The sequence below is a fragment of the Sylvia atricapilla genome, chromosome 7 (assembly GCF_009819655.1).
Source record: "Sylvia atricapilla isolate bSylAtr1 chromosome 7, bSylAtr1.pri, whole genome shotgun sequence".
NCBI classification, from domain to species: domain Eukaryota; kingdom Metazoa; phylum Chordata; class Aves; order Passeriformes; family Sylviidae; genus Sylvia; species Sylvia atricapilla.
In genome coordinates this window covers 20,876,324-20,890,975 of record NC_089146.1, presented here as the reverse complement: position 1 = coordinate 20,890,975, position 14,652 = coordinate 20,876,324, and positions in this window count along the sequence as shown.

The following is a 14,652-nucleotide window of genomic DNA, read 5'->3' as shown; positions in this document are numbered from 1 at the left end:
CCACTCCTTCTGTGTTCATGTAATTGCTTAGATGATTTATAACTTAGTGTCTATTAAAAATGATTTAAAGAGAGATTTGGAGCATGAATTTTAAAATCAAGGTGGCTTTGCGCATGCTTTCACTTGTTCAGAAGTGAAAAAAAAATCCTTTGCTGTTCTTCTCCCCATCCTATGTTTAAGGGGTACAATGTTCCACCACAAGGACAAAATTCACGTTTTTCTAAATTCAGACAAAAGACATGACACATACGCTTCCAGCAACCAAAGTCAGCGACCTGTCATCCAATTTACATTGGACTTGCTTGGTGCTTTAATATTCCCCATGAAAACTGACTTTGAATTATTTTCCCAACATAACTTTCTTTTTAAATCCTATAAACTGTATCAATGCATTCACGTCCTATTCATTTATTGCTGCTATTTCAAACCATCCAAGAGTCAGTTAGCTCTGCTTGCTGCCATGATGTCACAGGTGACGTGGCAGAGGCTCTCCATCAGGCATCCCACCAGCACCCAGGCACTGCTCCCTTACGGGGACATTTCTGGCTCTAGGACTTGCTTGCTTCCCCCCACTAACTTCAACAAAGCCTGATTTTATTTTGGCTTTTAGAATCACCTAATTTGTCAAACTAGAATTTGACAGGGTAGAAGAGAAAGGCTGAGGATATTTGGGTTTGGAAGACAGAAGTAAAGGATATACTTGGACAATACCAGCAGTTAGCAAAAAAAAAAGCCACTCCCTCTGAGGCAGAACAGCAGGGCTGGCGTTGGACTGCAAATTGTGTGATCAAAACTTGGTTATTTAAGACTGAACAGACACCTCAACTATATTTCCAACCTATTTCCATGACAGCAGAAGCTTATTCTAAGAGTACACCTCACCCTGAAGAGATCAGGTTTTTAAAGAAGTTGACCATGGCACCCTCCAAGTGTAACACCTCCTTTTTTCATTGAGGTTTCAGTACATTGGGCAGTTTTACTGCAGAGCTCCACCCTACAGCATGGAATAAAGAACCAAGTTTACAAACCTGGGTGTGTGCCAAGGTTGAAGTGACACAGTCGTGACTGTCTCAGTCCCCTGGGAAAAAGGGATTAGAAGAATCACAAAACAATGTCACAGTTATTTCTCCAGTAAGTTGACTGTCTGTTGGTCACAAATGATGAAGACATAAAAGTCTGACGTAGCACTTCCACAGATTGTACACTGTACTTGGAAATTTTTCCCCTGCATTTCCATAAACTACCATTATTCTGAGATGAACAAAAATTTTTTCACATTTTGAAGCAAAAAAAAAACTTTGGAAATACAATTGCTTCAATATGGGAACATACTACCTAAATATTCCAAACCGTTCACAGGTTGTTGTCAAACTACCCCAATGAACTTTGATCTAAAGCCTATAAAGCAGATACCATACACTTCATAAACCAAACAACTTTTATTTTAATTATTTTTGAAGAAAAGGTTAGGAAATGGGAACTCAGCATAGCAAGGCGGCCTATAAAATAAACAAGATCACAACCTTGTTTATTTTATGACTTAAAGCCTTATCACTCATCATTAAATATCTAGCTAAAATGCTCTATTCATGCAATTTCTGAAGCAGAAATTGCCCAGCCTCCACCACTACTAAGAAAATTTGTCTATGCTGTTAATGACACTGCCACAATTTTTTCTTCAATATGCATTTCTGCCTAAACATAAAGTCTTAAAACGAAACTAAACTACGGATTGGGGCATGTCTTTATACCTAGTGTCAAATCCAGGAATACTTGCTTTTTTTTTGTTCAATATGAAGAGATCAAAGGAAAATTCAAAGCAGACCATCAGATTAATTTGAGTAACTGAAAACCTGATTGCTAATAGTGATATACTAAAGTAGAGTGTCACAGTGAACTGGAGAACAAGTATGACTTCATATAAATATCAACATTAGTAAAATTAATCTATAGGAGAATAAAAAACTGTAATATGGCACCTCACAAAAGAAAAGGGTTGGACAACTGAACCTACATGACAGAAGTAGCATTAGCCAGGTTTAGTCCCACTTGGATTATTTATTATCCACTTTTTCGTACATAAGAAATTTTAGTACCTAATTATGAAAGTCTCAAATGGTCTGCACTGGCTTCTGTAGTCTTAAATACAGCAAAGAGTAGTGTATACCTAAAGAAATGCATCTACTAGGTGAAGAAATACCTGCAAGTCAGCAATATAATGGATTTGAGTCTACTTTCATAAAGATCACCACTAGGGGGAAAAATAAAAGCAAATACATAAACGTTCCCCAGATTAAGAACGAAAAAGAAAAGGAAATCAGTTACTCCAGCAAAACTCTAGGAACAAAGGAAAAAAAAGAGATTTTTTTTTTTTTTTAATGCAACACAAGTGGAATTCTCTTTGTGGGTGCCAGCACTAAAACTTTGTGCAGATGAGGGCCTGGCAGTGGAGATTACTGTTGTGCCCTCTGGAGGCTGGATGTCTGGCCAAGAAACTGTTCAGCAGCTACTAAAATACAGTGGAAGCTATTAGCACTAGATCCGTAGGTACAGCCTCTTAGTCTTACCCTGCCACTGTAAAACTCTTTGTATTTGAAATGTAATAAACAGAAAAATAGTGAGCTTCTAAACCACAGAAAACTGCTATTCTGCATGATTTTACTGATATCTCTACCATATTTTATGTACTCTAATACACTGTAAGCATTAATACAGCAAACCAAATCTCTAAAGGATTCCTGTCAAGTATAAATACATGCATAAACAAAGATATAATTGAAAAAGTCTTTGCTTAATGAGCTCGTGGGTGCCTTGGCACAGTGCATAAAACGTAGATTTAAAATTTTAAGATGATACATCAATTCCCTTAGTTGAACTCTGGAATCAACATAAGAAAATAAAATCTATTCAATATCAGTTCAGTAAGTTACTCTTACTCTTACATAGAGACACCCCACAAACAACAACAATGAATTTTATCACCCAGCAGAGCACTCAAGAAGTGTGGATATTTTTAAATGCAAAAACATCTCAAGGTAAAACTAGGGTCAAATTTTGCATTGGCAGCAAGTAAAAAGCTCTAATATACCTAGTCAATCATACACTAGTTGAAACACAGTCCACAGAGCACTTAATAGCTCAGACCAACAAACATATCACCAAGTGGAATTTGGTGGAGAAATACAAATGGATAGATTTTTTTTCTTAAATGATACATGATTTTTATCCTTATTATCTTGCTACTGACAGCAAGTAAATCTTATTACAGCTAACTAGGAAACTGTCTTGTCTGAAATCCAGCATTGATTTCCACCCATACCATTTCCGAAACAATACACTAGTAAATTATATTACAACATAACAGCAACCTCTCCTGAAAATAGTTACCTTGTAAGAAACCTGCATGCAAAAGGTTTCACTTCCTTCAGTGCCTTCTTACCACATACCATATTACTAGCAATGCAGTCATTTGCTTAAAAAATTAGCAAAGATCCCAATTTGATACTGTTTTTTTTCTTTTTGACATAGTAAAAAGAAACATCAGAACAAAAATAGTTATTTTTGCCTCTAAAAGCATAGTTAAATGATAAGTTAATATCTTTCATGAAAACTTCATTATTGCAACTACACAATACCTATTCGTACTTAATTTTCTTGTAGAAATTACATTATACAACATAGCATATAATCGGTTCTGAGTGGGGGTAGGAGAGAAGCAGTCGTTAACTATGACTAAAATGACCAGTTTTACAGTGCAGTTGTCTTCTAATTAAATTAAGTGTGGGGCACGGTCATTGAGATGTGCTATAATGACTTGCTTGGAAGTATTTCTCCCTTTTGCGTTTTTTTCCCCTCCTCTTTGCTTATCAGAATACCTTACCCCTTTCAAAAGTAGAACGGCATAGTGGGGAGGGGGGGAAGAAAAAAATGCTTTTGGCAGATGCCCTACCAAGGCACGTATTACTCACCATCCTTCCACCCACAGTCAGGAGTAGAGTTCATCTATTTCCTAGTTCTTTCCACTAACTCAAACACTCAGTATTGCACCTCAATTGCTATTTCAAAAAAGACAAGCCTCTTAATGACAAAGTAGGCTGCCATTTTATTAGCAGCAAAATAAATACAGCTGTAGTGCTCAACACTGCATCAAGCTACAGTGATGCCTCTATTTACTCTCAGCTGTTAGGGATTACACCCAAACCCAGTTCTGTTCCAGAACAACTTCCAGCTGAGCATCTGACAATACCAGTACTGTACCCAAGATATGAGATCCAGAGAGACTGGCACCCCAGAAGCATGTTAAGTGGGCACAAGTTTCTCCTCACTTTATGGTCAGTATTTTCTGTAAGATCTGACTTAGAGAAGAAATAACTTATTATATCAGGGGCTCTTATCTTTACAATAAATGACTACAGGTCACCTGGTAGAGGACACAACAGATATTAAAGTGGCTATAGCCTTGATCTTAGTCAGAAGATAGAATTACATATGTGTTGGTAGAGATGTCAGTAAAACCATGCAGAATAGCAGTTTTCTGTGTTTTAGGAAGCTATTTTTTCTGTTTACTACATTTCAAATACAAAAGAGTTTCACAGTGGCAGGGTAAGACCAAGAGGCTGGGAATGAAAAGGGGGAGTGCTGGGGGACGTGGGTAGGCAGAGAGAAGAGGGCATAGAATGGCTTTGAAAAGCCAGGAAGGAGAGATTCTATTTCTCTGCAATGGGTTTGTATCAGCCAGGCTTAAATAATGGTATTGCAAATTAAGGCCCAGGGGAATTTGGAGCATACAAGTAAGCTTTTGTTCTCCAAACCCCAAAAGGTATGTGGGAGATCTGGGGGTTTGTTTCCATTTAAATGGCATATGTATTTCTAAACAATAAGTTAAACTTTTTTGCTCTTTTTATTGTACAGCCTTGCAGATTCAGTACCTGTTAGGAAACATACTATTCCTAACCAATACAGCAACAACTCTTTCAAGTAACAATTACCTGTTACTGTACTTATCACTTTCATTTACTTGCCTTCAGAACTTAGGAACAAGGAAGAAAGCAACAACTCTAATGTAAAAAACTTCACAGGGAGTGGGGGAGGAGATTGAGAGGTGGACAGATTGAAAGAAGAGTGCAGGTAGAAGTCATTTGAAGGGATGCAAGATTTCCACTGTAAACATAGAAGCTAATTAGTAGATTGTGATTTTAAAACACATTCTGTTAGCAGAAACCAAAATAGAAATCTGTACCAAAAAAAAGAAAAAAATCTTCTGAAGTCTTTAAAGCAGGTGGACAAAAACATAGGCACACACAGACAATACACCTCTACTACCCCCACACACATGTATAGATACAAAACTGGGTTAGTTTTCTGTAAATAGGCTTAGCTCCTGTAAATATATCTCAGGATTTTAGGTGTACTTTCTCACACTGTAAGGTTTCTATACAAAACCAGTTTAATCTAAGTGCCTCTGATTATTATTAGAAACTCATTATTTGAGGACATCTATCTTTATAGTAACTATGCACCATTAAGGAGCACAATGCCCATAATTGTTTAAAAAAGCTATGAGGGGGAGGGGAGAAGGATAAGGAGGAGGGAGAAGATAACTAAGGAAGACTTTGCAATTAGAACAGTATCATCTACTCTGCATTTTGCTCCTTGGAATATCTACACAGTAACAAACAGTTTAAAGTTTCCTCTGAGCAAAATCACAAATTAATCATTCCTTATACCTTTATCAATGCATGTATTTTTGTCCTGATGAATTTAAAATGTGTTTTTACAACCACCAGGAAAAATCAAAAGCTCTGTTTCTTCTATCATACAGCATTAATGCCTCAAGAGGGAGATTGGAGCATTTAAGCTCCAACAAATAAAGCTAATGCCTACCATTTTCTGGGGAAATTCCTTGTAACAACTAGCTTCTAAAATTTGTTGCACACCTGCATATCCAGAGTCAATAGAAATTGCAGGGACTCAGTGCCTCTGATAACCAAGCACCCAAAAGTGGAAAGCTGAATTACACTTTCTGAGATGCAATACTATTCGTGATGTTATCTCAGCCACTCAGACCCTTCAAGCTCAAGCTGCAGCTGTTGTAATGCTCTGAAACGGAGAGGAACAGTCACTTTAGCCAAAAAGGACTTGCATGGCATGAATGAAAGCAGTGAATTTTACAATTTCTAAGCAGATGACATCCTAGGGAAGCGGGGGTGGAATGATGTGTGCTAATTACTCAATAACAAAACACCTTTCCTTACTTAGTGCTGAGAAATATTACCCCAAATAAATACTAGTGTCAATATGTTATTCTGTACCGTATGGATAACCTATCACATTGTAACTGAGTATTTCTAACTAGTGAAAACTTTAAATATGTCATGAATTAACGCACTGTTTATTCACAGTCTCTATAAGCACATGATGAGATATATTTTACCTACATCTAACTTTAAAAAACAAAGGCTTCTGATATTTACTGAACCACGTGTTTCAACAAATATGTTCTCTGCATATTAAGGTGTGCCTTTGATATGACTGCCACAGAGACAAATGCTAGGGGCCGAATAATGATAGGTGCCTCACACAATTCATTACATAGGGTTTACTGACATTAATCTGAATAACATTGCTTGATAGGATGACCATGGTTACCCATCATGGTTCATGTTACCATTACAGTTTTTTAAAATGAAAGTGGAAAAATTAATCAGTGTTGTAGTATAAAGAATGCCTACACAGGACAGGAGTATGAAATACAATGAATGAAAGGCAAAGAACAAAATGAAAATCAATGATTAAGAAAGGTTAATTGCAGTATGAACAGTTTCCAAAATATACTTATTACAGCTTTTATTGAAGGCAAAGAGCAAGAAATAAAAAATTATCAGAAATTCTATGAACACATGAAAAATTATTATCTTTAAAATTAAATATCTGCTTATTTATAGTATGCTCAATACAGTACCACTATAGTTATGAAGTTAATATAAAGCCTTATGATATAAAGATCTAATATCAGTAAACACAAAACCACTTAATTTTGTAAATCAAGTGTTAATTTAGTTGAAGAGCTAATAAATTTTTAGTTTTCTTCCATATTAAAAATAACTAAGCATTGATGGTTTTAATTTGATGACTTTAAACTTAGCAGTTTTCTGACTGAACGGAGATATCCAGCTCACAAATTATGACAGGTAACTCAAAGTCTGTATTTTTATAAAAAAACAACACAGGCTGTTTTAATTTCTCTACTTTAATAATGTGGATGACCCACCTATCTATTAAGCTTAAAGATCTTCAGCAAACTCCATATGTATATCAAATAAAACAATTTCACAGAGTGCAAAACAAATGAATAAAAACATCGTCCAAACAGTTTTCATACAGCCACATTGCACTGTTATTTTAGAGCTGCAAGGAGAAACAATTGTATCCACATACAGAGAGTATATTTCTACACTACTGTATATAGTCATGTGGTCCCCAAATGCCAACAACAAGGGACTGAAAATAGGATCAATTCTTTTCTTTCCCAGAAACAATCTTGTAAGCATCTGAGTTCCCAAAGACATAAAAGAATAGTTACTTTTCTGAGATCTTTTGATATTGCTCTTCATGGTGGAGCTATCCACAAGTGATGGGAAAGATCTCTTTTGAAAGTAAATGGTGCTCCTTCAAATGTGTTCAGAAACATCTTTGCTGTTCCTTTTTCTGTTTCTCAAGTTTAACTTGAAAAGGATGCTTCATTTTTTAAAATTTGGTTTAGGTATCACAATGGGATACCTAATATCAGTCAGTGCTTGCAAACCTTATTCTTCCAGCATAGAATCTAGCTGTTTCTTTCTCTGTGTCAACACAGGAGGCTGAAGTAATCAGATAGGTCTAAAGAACACAGAGGATGTTAACCTGCACTTTCTCAGAATCTGTGATGAGTAGGTTCACACTTTCAACATGACCACACTGAGCCATAAGGCATATAAATAGCTACTTTCACCTAAAAGCACAGCTATCACAGCAGTTTGTACAGTAGGAGTACCAGTTCTTAATATTTTAAATGTCAATATTGATACTATTGTCATGGATTAATAATTTCTGCATATAATTTTATCATTTCCATCCACCCTCTCCTGTTGTTCAGTAATATAAAGTAATTATTGGCTCTTCCCTTCACCATCTCTCCAGAAGACAAGCAATCAGACAAAATCAGTTGTACTGTCTAGGAATGTCTCTGCAACACTACAGTTTTCGGTTTTGTTAAGTGATAATCAAGCTCAATGTATAAATGCTTTTTTATTAATGACTTGCTTGTATGCTAGAATGGAGGAGACAAAAAAGAAAAAATCTCAGATGAAAATAGGGATGTTATTTCCAACATATTAAAAGGCAAACAGCTGTTATTCTAAATCAGGGGGAAAAAAAAAAAAAAAAACAAACCCCAGAACAACTTGAGCGAAAACATGAAGATACATTCCTGCCACAAACCCCTGTGACCCACCAGGTTCAGCCCTTTCTCCCATCTTCTCTCAATATTCTTTTTCAAATTCCCTTCAGATTAGCAGGAGTTATACAAACACGCCTTAATGTGTCCCTTAAGCATTTTATCACACTGAAGAAGAAAAACAAAAAGTTCAATTGTGACCTGTATCAGAAAATCATTCATTCAGATCCTGCTTAATTAGATGTGAGACCGCTATCTTAGTTCATGAAGTTTGACCACAGTATGTGCTCACTGCTAAAGTATTGATGCAAATAAGATACATATTACTCAAACTACTTTATCATCACTAATCTATAAACAGCTTAACACATGCACACATTCTAAAATATCACACAAACCATAGCATACATCTTCATACGTTGAGCAATTCATCTACAGAAAGCAAGCCACATGCTTTAATAAAGAGTACAGGACAGATTAAAAGTAGAATACAGAGGGGTTAAAAACAGACAACAAAAAGTCCAGGCAATACATGATTTCAAGGAATCTGGAACAAAAACATACTTACATCACCAGAGTTTGTTATCATATCAAAATAATCTCAGTATTTTGTACTTTCAGGGTATTTCAAATTAAGCTAACAACATGCCAGCAGTAGCTTCACTATAAAAGAACTCAGAAAGGAGTTTCTCAGCTACAGTTAAATCATATGACTGGCAATTGCTATTTCAGTATTTCATGGCATATCAGACTACACATTTAATAGACTATCATAGGAAAAAAAAATTTAAAAATTAGCCAGCGACATGACAGTCATCTGTAGCTGCACTATTTTTAATTACAGCCAAGACACAGGAAACTTCATCCCCTCTGCAGAAAAAAATGGTTTAAAGAGGAAAGTTTTAGTCCATTATTCAAATAATGTATAGCTGTTCTTTCTATTGTACAAATACAATAGCTTTTGTAGTAAGGAGTGTTGCTTATATGATTAAAGAGCTAGTTGAGTGTTATGATATGTTTGACAGGTACCGTTCCAAGCACCATCGGAACAGACACACAATACTGTTATTACCATTCTGTGTGTGCCGATACCTCATAGCAACAGAGCTCGGCAAAACGAAAGCAGAGACTCCACAATTTCATCACTGCAGACATCTCTGTATGCCCTTAATCAGTGGGGCTTTCTGCAGATTACACTTTTTCATATTCTTCCCATTGTCAAAGCCCGATCTCTCCCCCAGTTTCTCAAGATTTTGGTAACCAAGACTGACCAACTATTTCTCTTTCTATTTTCACTCACTTGTCACACAGCAGGGCCAAACCCCAACAGGTATTTAGAAGCAATAGTAGTGAAGTCCACATGTGCTTAGCAGATTGTTGCAAATACAAATTATCTTCTAAGAACCATTACATATATATTCATTCTCTTTAACATGCCAATCGAGAGGATGGCAGGTACAATTATTAAAGGACTGAAAGACTTAGGTTTCCTTTGACCTCCATTACACCTCCAGTGTAGGATCCTCTGCTCCTTGAAGGGCAAGATTGTATTTGTCGAACCTACAGTAACATCTGGCAAGTGGTTTTCTGTTTTTCTTTATTAGCTACTATCCTTTAAAAGGAATGCAGTTTCATCAAGGGAGATGTATATGTTGTTTTGATTGAGAGATCCAATTTTTTTTTTCTGTTTTTTAAGAAAAAATAAAAATTGAATGATCTTAAGGAATTTTCTTTATACTCGCATTTCTCACACACTCTATAAAAATATCATTGACATAGGGTGAAAAGGTCGCATACCTCACCGAAATGGAGCCAAGTACTCCCGTAAGGTTTTTCACCTGGAAAATATCCCTGTAACTAATTCTATGTATTGGATTTTTTTAATTACTATTTTAGCAACAATAGCAACAAAAAAACCTCTGGGCCTTTTCCCAGCTGAGAGTTCCCTGAAGTCATCTTTCCCATAAGGAAGATAAGTTTTCACTTAGAGGATAGCATCTCTAGCAGCAAGATTTTAATACTCTGCAACAATATCAGGGATACGCAATCCTGAATTTACGGCTCTTCAAATTGCTTTTATAGCTATACTATTCATTTCGGATCAGATGCTTATCTAAGATTCCATACATCCATAATATCTAATTTAAAACAGCTTCCAATGAGTCAAAGAACAGTACTAAGGGAAAAAAAAAAAAAAAAAAAAAAAAAAAAGGACAAGCCACCACAACCAAAACAAACAACAAACAAACAAAAAAAGCCACAGTGGTCCAGATTCTGGGAACTGTAAATTATTGTATCTTTTTAAAGCTAAATATTTTTACACCAGTTAAGGATTGGGCCCATAGGCACAATTCCACTTCAAACTTCATTTTTTTCACCTCCATAGTACGGCTTCTCATCTGCTCCATTAGAGATACATGAGAATTTCTAATTAGCTTATTCCAAATTCTTCTTACAGTTATTTTTATATCTTATCAATAACTGAGAAGGAAAAAAGTGCTGATTTGTCAATTAATCAAGCTTTATGGGCATGTGACATTCCTCAATATTTCAGAAATGTCTGAAGAACAATTTCCTCCAATCATAAGATCAATGAATCAATGTAAACCCCCAGTAATTAAATTTATCAACTCAGTATCAATACATCCAGCACTTTATGAAAGTATTGTGTGAACTTTTTTCTGTTAACAGATATATCGATTGAGGGCAAAGAGCCAAATATTTCTATTATTAGATCTGGGGATGCAAGATCAAAACTCAGTCTGCCATAAACAACATACCAGTGTTTCATATAGACAGATCTCATGCTGATTCTGTACCATTAAACCCACTTCTAAAAAGCAGATAAGCCTATTAATTAATGATTAAGGCTACAGAAAGATCAGTCTCTATATTCAACACTTCTTGTATGCATTCATTGAATAAACTTATTGACAGGAACTATACAGAATAATTTTTTACTAGGAAATATATTTTAAAAAGAAACAGAGCATCTAAACAACAGCAGATTCCAAACCTTGTTCATGCAGCATAAATAGCCTTATTAAATTTTGAAACTAAAGCTTAGCAGTTTGAAAGAGATTCTCTCTCCATCGTATATAGCAGTTATTCATAGGGAGGCGAAAAATAAAGCCCAAAGATGACACACCTAATAAGAGCCATAATAAAAACACAACCAAGAAAACAAAAACACCATCCAAGTGTTTTACAGTTCAATTTTTAAAGCACTAGTATACAAACTATTCTGGAATATATATTTAGTTGCTATCCTTTACTACATACGCATAAGCAAGCAGGGCACAAAAGTTCACCAAGTGCCATTTTTCAATTATAAGAAAAAAAAGCAGTAGGGCTTTTTATATCAAGAAAATAAATCACAAAAAATGTTTGGCTCTGCTTAACTACAAAAAAAAAAGCCTAAAGAACAGCTAATGACATAAGACTAGTCATTTTTCCCATGAACTGTACGATGAAAATATCAATAATAATACAATCTTCATACTTCTCAAATGCTGCTACAATAAGCAAACATCCCTGTACCTTCACAATGTTGCAATAAATAAAAACAATTTGATCTAGTAGTGAAGGTATCTTATTATGACGGGAGGAAATAACAACAAAACCTCCAAACCCACCAGATTCATGTAGGAGTCACATCCTGTTACTAACATCAAACAACAATGAGCCTTTATTACCATGCTATGATTCCTTCATTTCAAACATGATTAATTAGCAACTATAACACTCACCAAAACTCCCACCACGCTGCTGTTTGCTGCCTATTTTCAAATGGGTCTCTATCAAGTATTCATAAGCAGTGTTAGTCTCATTTATGACACTGAAGAAAAGAAGCATCCTGCTTTAAGGAAGATTTCACTCAAACCCTAGCCAAAAAAAAAAAAAAAAAAAAAAAAAAAAAAGGCACAGAAAAGAAAACAGAAACCAAACAACAACCAAACACCAAACCCCTGTTTCTTCAAAGGCATTCCTTTGTAATCCAAACACAAACTTTATGCAAAATGAAAAACTTTTTAGTGAAGTTGCTAAACAATTTAGATGGTTGAAAATAGAGAAAGATAAAAGATCAGTTTTAGATTTTGTTTTGGTCTTTTTATTTTTAACTTGAAACCTCAACTTTACATTCAATTGGAAATACACTGCTCCTGTGGAGAATGAAAGCATGGTTCATGAGCTAAAAATGGATAGAAAAAGAGAATCAGAAGGGGAAGACACACTTAGCAGTACTCTTAACACGTTTTAAGCTGTGCAAACAGATACCTTCAAATATACCTTGCTTGCAATAAACATTACTTTGGCAGTAAAAGAAACTTTGCTTCACAGGGATGAGAGGTGGAAACTGAGATTACAAATAGAAGAAGAAACAAGACTCAGAGGAGAGGAAAAAAATTGCCTTCTCAAGCAGAACTCTATAAATACCACCCAAAAGACAACAAAAAAAGGTTCCATTTGGAAGCAACAGATGTATTCCTAAGCAAGAAAATATCCCCGAAATAATGCAGAGAGAGAGTCATACAGACAGGATTTTTAGAAGCATGAAAAGAAATTGCCTGTGTGGCAAAGCTGAAGTTTCCATGTGAAAACAAAAATTAGCTACAAGATCCGATACCTCCTTAGTTTACCAGCTCTTATATCAGAGATACTTCATGATTTTGTTATGCCCAGAGCACAGCAATTTTTAAGTGCAAATCAGTCCTACTCTCTCCAGCTTTCTCAATTTTATACATTTGGGATCAAAAACATCAAAGAAGCTTCCACTTCGGACCTAACTTTTAGAGGATCAATGTGACAAGTCACTGCTTGATAGATGTTTCTCTTGATAAACGACTTGTTCAAAAGAGACATTGTAGCTTTCATTTCCTGACCACAACACACTTTTAATTTGCAACAGCAGAGCTGTTGGAGTGTGACTAGTTCCCACTTACCAGTCTTTCAGAACTGTGGCACTGTCAGGCCACATGCACGGGCAAAACAAAAACTCGGAAAGAGATGACTTTGAGGAAAGAATTTTACCAAAACTTTTCCTCAAAAAATAACCTGATTATATTTGATTTCTCCTAACAGTGGGCTCTTAAATCCCCCCTCCCAATCACCCTCAACGTTTAAGGGAAGCGAGCAAAGAGAGAAGTCATATTGGAAATATATACTTAAGCACTATAGAATATATATAGCTGCCCAATAGTATCATGTTTATTATACATACATATATTACTGCTACTATAATTATTATTATTATTATCTGGGAATTGCATTTAACAGTCCAAACCGTCCACACCATCCAATTTCAGCTCTCAGCATACTGTCCGATTCCCGATTTAAAATTTATAAATGTAATATCCTCCTCATCACAAGCAGCAGTCCAATCTGCTCTGAATATATATTACAGCTTTAACATCACAGAGGGAAATCTCCCATCTGGCAATCACATTTGCTCCAACAGCTCTAGGAAGAAAAAAAAAAAAAAAAAAAAAAAAAAAAAAAAAAAAAAAAAAAGAGAAAAAAAAATGTTCCGCTCTCGCTTGCTTGCTCTTCTCCTTAAAACATTTCTCAGAGCAAATTACGTGCATCTAAAATAAACAGTTGCCTTATTGATCGTTCCAAAGTCAACAAGTTCTAAATGCAAAATGCAATCAGATCATTCCCATCATATAGCACCTGGGATATGTTTAGCAATACAGTCACCTACAACACCAAAATAGGAGTGTACATTGTGCAACTGCTCTCTCAATTTCTTTCTTGCATTCAGATATGTTATTACAAGAGATCATCAACCACACACGCCAGACCTCCCCCTTATCCCAAACACACACAGGCACACACACACATGCACACCCTCTCTCCTAGGGTCTCTCTCCCTCCTCATTTGTTACTATCACACACAATTAAAAGTGAACATACCCCCTTTTTGGTTGCACAAAACAGACTAATAGTCACTTTTGTTGTTACTTCCTTAGCCTTAAGTGCATACCTAGAGGTGCATCTACTGCACCACAAGGAGCTCTATTGAAATTCCCCATGCTCCATTTTATCTGACTTTTTTGGAGGAGGGGGCTGCGTGGGGGGCTGGAGAGTGACCATTAAAATGAAGCCAGTTTCAGCACCTGATTATTTCATTCTGTTAAGCATTGAGACCAGAGCAGCATGAACCAGACACTTGTAAACTGAGCATAAAATACTCGTTATTAAATCGTATTAGGCAT